Raw genomic sequence first — 6,443 nt, forward strand, 5'->3', positions numbered from 1 at the left:
AGGCCCTGCCATTTGGCCTCTCCATGGCACCGAGGGTGTTCACCAATGTAATGGCAGAGATGTTTCTCCTCCGCATGCAGGGAGTGAACATTATACTGTACCTGGACGACTTACTGATCAAAGCACCATCCAGGGAACAGTTGTTGAACAGCATTGCCCTGTCAACGAGATTTCTCCAGGATCACAGGTGGATTATGAACAGGCCAAAATCTCACCTGGAACCAACACGGAAGCTTCCGTTTTTGGGGATGATACTGGACACCGAAACACAGAAGGTGTTCCTTCCGATGGCAAAGGCATTGGTGATCCAATCGATGGTGCGGGACGTTCTAAGACTGTCCCAGATATCGGTGCATCTCTGCATTTGCCTCCTGGGAAAGCACTGCAGCATGGGAGGTTTTATGCAAGGCCCTTCCAGCTGGATCTACTGGACAAATGGTCCGGATCGCATCTTCACATGCACCAGAGGATACGTCTGTCTCCTATAGCCAGGATTTCTCTTTTGTGGTGGCTTCAGACTTCTCACCTGACTGAGGGCTGAAGGTTCAGGATTCACAACTGGATTCTACTAACCACCGACGCTAGCCCCAGCGGTTGGGGAGCAGTCACCCATGGGGAACAGTTCCAAGGAAAATGGTCAAGTCAGGATTCCATTCTTCCAATCAACATTCTGGAACTAAGGGCCGTATACAATGCCCTTCTACAGGCATCCCATCTTCTTTACGATCATGCCATCCAAGTTCAGTCAGACAATGTGACGGCGGTATCGTACATAAACCGAAAGGGCGTAACGAAGAGCAGAGCTGCAATGTCAGAGGTCACAAGGATGCTCCTCTGGGCATAAAGACACACGGTAACGTTGTCCGCGATCTTCATTCCGGGAGTAGACAACTGGGAAGCAGACTTCCTCAGCAGACACAACCTCCATCCAGGAGAGTGGGGATTTCACCCTCAGATGTTCGAGTCCCTGACACGTCGGTGGGGAATACCACAAATCAACGTGGTGGCTTCTCGTCTCAACGGGAAGCTTGAGTGGTATTGTTCCAGGACAGGAGACCCACAGGTAGTGGCGGTGGATGCTCTGGTGACCCCGTGGGTCTATCAGATGGTTTACGTGTTTCCACCACTTCCGTTAATCCCAAGAATTCTCAAAAGGATGAAAAAGGGAAAAGGTTCAAGCAATTCTCGTTGCTCCGGACTGGCCCAGAAGGGCCTGGTACGCAGACCTATTGGAGATGCTCCTGGAGGACCCATGGCCTCTTCCTCTTTGAGAGGACCTTCTTCAACAAGGGCCGTTTGTCTATCAAGACTTACCACTGCTACGTTTGATGGCATAGAAGTTGAGCGTCAAATTTCTGTCCGGTGAGGGTTTCCAATCAAGGTTATCCCTACCTTGATCCATGCCAGGAAGGGGCTAACGTCTAAGCATTGCCACTGTATTTGGAAAAAGTATACATCTCTGGGTGTGAGAACAGGAAATTTCTGCGATGGAATTTAAACTGGGATGGTTTCTCCTTTTTCTGCAGGCAGGAGTGGATGTGAGCCTTCGTTTGGGCTCCTTGAATGTCCAGATTTCGGCCTTGTCCATTTTCTTCCAGAAACAATCATCTCTTCCGAAGGTTCAGACCTGGTTGAAAGGTGTTCTGCACATCCAACTGCCCTTTGTGCCTGCTACGGCACCTTGGGATCTCAACGTAGTGTTGCAGTTCCCCCAATCGGATTGGTTTGAACCCTTACAGGTTGTGGACATAAATTTCCTTACGTGGAAGACCGTTACACTCTTGGCTCTGGCTTTGGCCAGGCAGGTGTCGGAATGGGGGGCATATTCTCACAAGAGCCCCTATTTCATTTTTCATGAGGGTCGTGCTAAGCTCAGAACGCATCAGCAGTTTCTCCCTAAGGGGTGTCTGCATTTCATATCAACCAACCTATTGTGGTTCTAGTGATTACTGACACCTCTGCTTCTTCGATGTCCTTGGATGTTGTGAGGGCTTTGAAAATCTGTGTGAAGCGGACAGCTAGTCACAGGAAATCTGACTCGCTGTTTGTTCTCTATGATCCCAATAAAATTGGGTGTTCTGCTTCTAAGCAGTCTATTGCTCGCTGGATGAGGCTTACTATCCAGCATACTTATTCTACAGCAGGTTTGCCGGTTCAGAAATCGGTACAGGCCCACTCTACTAGGTCAGTGGGTTCGTCCTGGGCGGCTGCCCGAGGTGTCTTGACTTTACAGATCTGACGAACAGCTACTTAGTCTGGTTCGAACATGTTTGCTAAGTTCTACAAAAAAAACCTTCAGTTTGTTCAATCAGTTCTGCAGGAACCTCAGAACTCTCCCACCCGGTTTGGGAGCTTTGGTACAACCCCATGGTACTAATGTGGACCCCAGTATCCTCTAGGACATAAGAGAAAATAGGATTTTAATTACCTACCGGTAAATCCTTTTCTCGCAGTCCGTAGAGGATACTGGGCGCCCGGCTGGTGCTTCTTTTCTGCACTGTTTCTTGGTTAAGTATGGTTTTAGTTCAGCCGTTGCTGTTCCTATTCAAGTTGGGTTACAGGTAGCTTGGCTTTCCTCTTGTTGTGTGTGCTGGTTCGAATCTCACCACTGTTCAGTTAAATCCTTCTCTCGAAGTATGTCCGTCTCCTCGGGCACAGTTTCTAAACTGAACCTGGTAGGAGGGGCATAGAGGGAGGAGCCAACCCACACTATTAATTTATTAAAGCGCCCATGGGGGGTCATTCCGAGTTGATCGCTCGCTAGCAGTTTTTAGCAGTCGTGCAAACACTATGCCGCCGCCCACTGGGAGTGTATTTTAGCTTAGTAGAAGTGCGAACGAATAGATCGCAGAGCGCCAGCAAAAAAAAATTTGTGCAGTTTTAGAGTAGCTCAAAACCTACTCAGCGATTGCGATCACTTCAGACCATTCAGTTCCAGATTTGACGTCACAAACCCGCCCTGCGTTCGCCCAGCCACGCCTGCGTTTTCCCTGGCACGCCTGCGTTTTCCCTGGCACGCCTGTGTTTTTTTTAACACTCCCTGAAAACGGTCAGCTGACACCCAGAAACGCCCACTTCATGTCAATCACTCTGCGGCAGCCAGTGCGACTGAAATGCTTCGCTAGACCCTGTATGAAAATACATAGTTTGTTGTACCCGTACGTCGCACGTGCGCATTGTGCGGCATATGCATGCGCAGAACTGCCGTTTTTTAGCCTGATCGCTGCGCTGCAAACAAATGCAGCTAGCGATCAACTCGGAATGACCCCCCATGTCTCCTAGTGGACCCGTCTATACCCCATGGTACTAATGTGGATCCCAGTATACTCTACGGACTATGAGGACCTATTTTTTCACCCCTGTCAATGTATGTAGATGTTAAGGCTGCTTGAATATAACCACTGAGAATGACACACAATGTAAGTATAGTCATAATTGTTCAAGCCTTAAATATGGTTACATATTTTGTAAAAGTATGTAGCAGTGCTTATATTGGCAATTCCTCATCGTATGTATTCTATATAGATTCATGGCTGGCTAACACAATAATAGGATGTATGGTATTCCTCAAACTTCCAAACTGGTTCCAAACCTGGTCTGCTCTGCTGCTTGTACTGAAGGAGGGGTATAGGGAGACAGTGATGCATGTACTGGGATAGGGGAACAGAGCATAGTGCACAGTTCCACTTGTACTGGCGGGGGAAGGGGGGGGGATTAGGAGGTGCCTGTCTCAACCCTCTGCCCACCCTCTCTCTCTCTCTCTCTCTCTCTCTCTCTCTCTCTCTCACACATGCCTCTCTCTTCCCATCTCTCTCTCAACCCTCACCTCCACTCTCTCCCCTCTCTCTTTTTATTTGCATCACCTCTTTTTCACTCCCTCCCACCTCACTTTCTTTCTCACCCCACTATCTCCCACACACAACCTCTCTCTCTCTCTTTCTTTCCCTGTTTTTCTCTCTCTTTCCCCTTCTCTCACCTAGCTCTCTTAGCCCACTCTTTCTTTCTCTCAACCCTCCTTCCCCCGTCTCTCACTTTTCTTTCTCGTTATCTATCTCTCTCACCCCCCTCTCTCTGTTTTTCTCTCCCTCTTTAACCTTCTTTTTCTTTCTCTCTCCCTTCCCCCTCTCTCTCACACACACCCCTCTCTCTCACCTCTCTCTTTCTCTCCTCTTCTTTCTTTCTTTTTTTCTTTCTTTCTTTCTTTCTTTCTTTCTTTCTTTCTTTCTTTCTTTCTTTCTTTCTTTCTTTCTTTCTTTCTTTCTTTCTTTCTTTCTTTCTTTCTTTCTTTTTCCCCTCTCCCTCTCTCCCCTCCCTCTCTTTCTCCACCTCCCTCTCTCTCTCTCTCTCTCTCTCTCTCTCACCCCTCCCGCTGCACAACACAGTGTGGTGTAATGTGAATGAGAAGCAATACAGTATGGTGTAATGTGAATAAGCGACACTACTGTGTGATGTAATGTCAATAAGAAACACTATCGTGTGATAAGATGAATAAGGTTGCACTATTGTGTGTTGTCATTTGAATTGGCGGTACTATCCCAGCAAGAACACACTCTTTTTTGGGGTGCACATCTGCGGCTCGCCCTGTCTTTAAAATAGGGTGGGTCACTATGCTCTTCCTGGCACAGGGCAATAAAATGAGGATTGCTATAGGTGAGGGGTGATGGGTGTTTCTGGCTGTTGATCTGTGCTGCCGGGTGATGGGTGCTGTGCTGGGAGAGGGGTGCTGGGTCAGAGGAGGAACTAGCGGTGGTTCTAGGGGGCATCAGACAAAATCTTGCCTAGGGCATCAAATTGGTTAGGGCTGGCTCTGGCTCCATGCACTTTGGGCCGCCCACAAATTAATTAAAATATAATTAATTTCCAACACAAACATATATATATATAGTACATATCGAGGGGGGGGGAGTTGAGGGTGTACGGGGCCCCCAGAGATATCATTGTATGGGGCCCCAAGATTTCTGTTGCCAGCCCTGCTACTGCTGTGGGCATTATGTATAACTAGCACTGCGGCACTTCTGTGGGCATTACGTGTAAGAACGCTACTACTGGAGGGATGTATGAAGACGCTACTGGGGTAATAATGTATAAGCGGCACTTCTGTGGGTGCGCCCCTTCCTTGTGAGAACACACCCCTTTTCATAGCACATGCCAAAGGCGTGCACTGACCTTTTGTGAAGTATGGGAGGGTGCAAATTTACAGTTTGCAGGGGGGCGCTGAACATCCTAGCACCGGCTCTGCTTACCGGCAAAGATGTATACATATGTACATCTGTACGCATAGAAGCATGTTTTTTAATAATTGGATAAATATCGAAACAAGAACTACAAAGCATTTCTTTGGTTTTGTTTCACTTTACTGAAATTAAAAAAAAAACAAAAAAACTTTTTTTAGCTCTTATATTTAAAGTTTGATGTGTAATAATGAGCACAAAGACTAATGGTATTTTTTAAACATACAAAGTCTTCTAAAAAAATCAAATTATAATATTTGTAGGTGCTGCATAAAAAGTCTACAGAAAAATAAATGTGCACCATACACCCTGCACCCATTCTAGATATGCCATTGGAACGCTATAGAACCATAAGGTGCATACACACAGTGAGATATTGTCTATGACCGATTTTGACTATGCGATTTCCCTTGAACTCCCCCAGAGCTCAGAAGCACAAATTTTGGGGTAAATTTACTAAGATGGGAGTTCTACTTATGATGGGATGTTGCTACAGCTCAGGAGTTACTCAGCCGCTGCGATGATCCTGTATGGAGCTGACATCAGGAACCCTCCCTGGAAACGGCCGGAACGCCTGCGTTTTCCTGGGCTCTCCCTGAAAACGGAGAGTTGCCGCCCACGCATGCCTTCTTCCTTTCAATCTTCTTGCGATCGCCAGTGCGATCGCTTTCTTCGTAAGTTCTGCCGCTGCCCGGCGATCCCCATCACCAGTGGTGCATGTGCATGTGCATGCGCTGTTCAGACCCATTCCCACGGCTGCAAAAAAAGGCAGCATGCGAACGGGTCTGAATGACCCCCTAGGTTTTGCCCATCTGCTAATAAATTTGCTGCTACGATCAGGTCTCAATTAGGACCATAGCGTGATTTGCATTAACTTTCCTTACAGTCAAAATTGTAAGGTTACAATGCACCGTGCGTATGCACCTACAGATTTCTCTGTAAACCATAATACTGAATCAGAAGAAGCTGCAATAACTTTTTTTAATGCGTAAAATGGAAGAAGAAGCATATCACAGCATATTAAACAGAGCCCTCAGTGCATGTAAAAACAGTATGGATGTGTTGGAGTTCTCCTAACAGCCAGCAGCCTGCCCTTCCATTAAGAGTGTTCACTACACCTGAATAAATAAACAATACCAATAAAAGTTTTAATGGAAAGATATGGCGCTTAGTCAAAAAAGAAAAAGAAAGCACCATGCAGTTAAAGATGAC

Source organism: Pseudophryne corroboree, chromosome 1, assembly GCF_028390025.1.
Source record: "Pseudophryne corroboree isolate aPseCor3 chromosome 1, aPseCor3.hap2, whole genome shotgun sequence".
Classification (NCBI taxonomy): Eukaryota; Metazoa; Chordata; class Amphibia; order Anura; family Myobatrachidae; genus Pseudophryne; species Pseudophryne corroboree.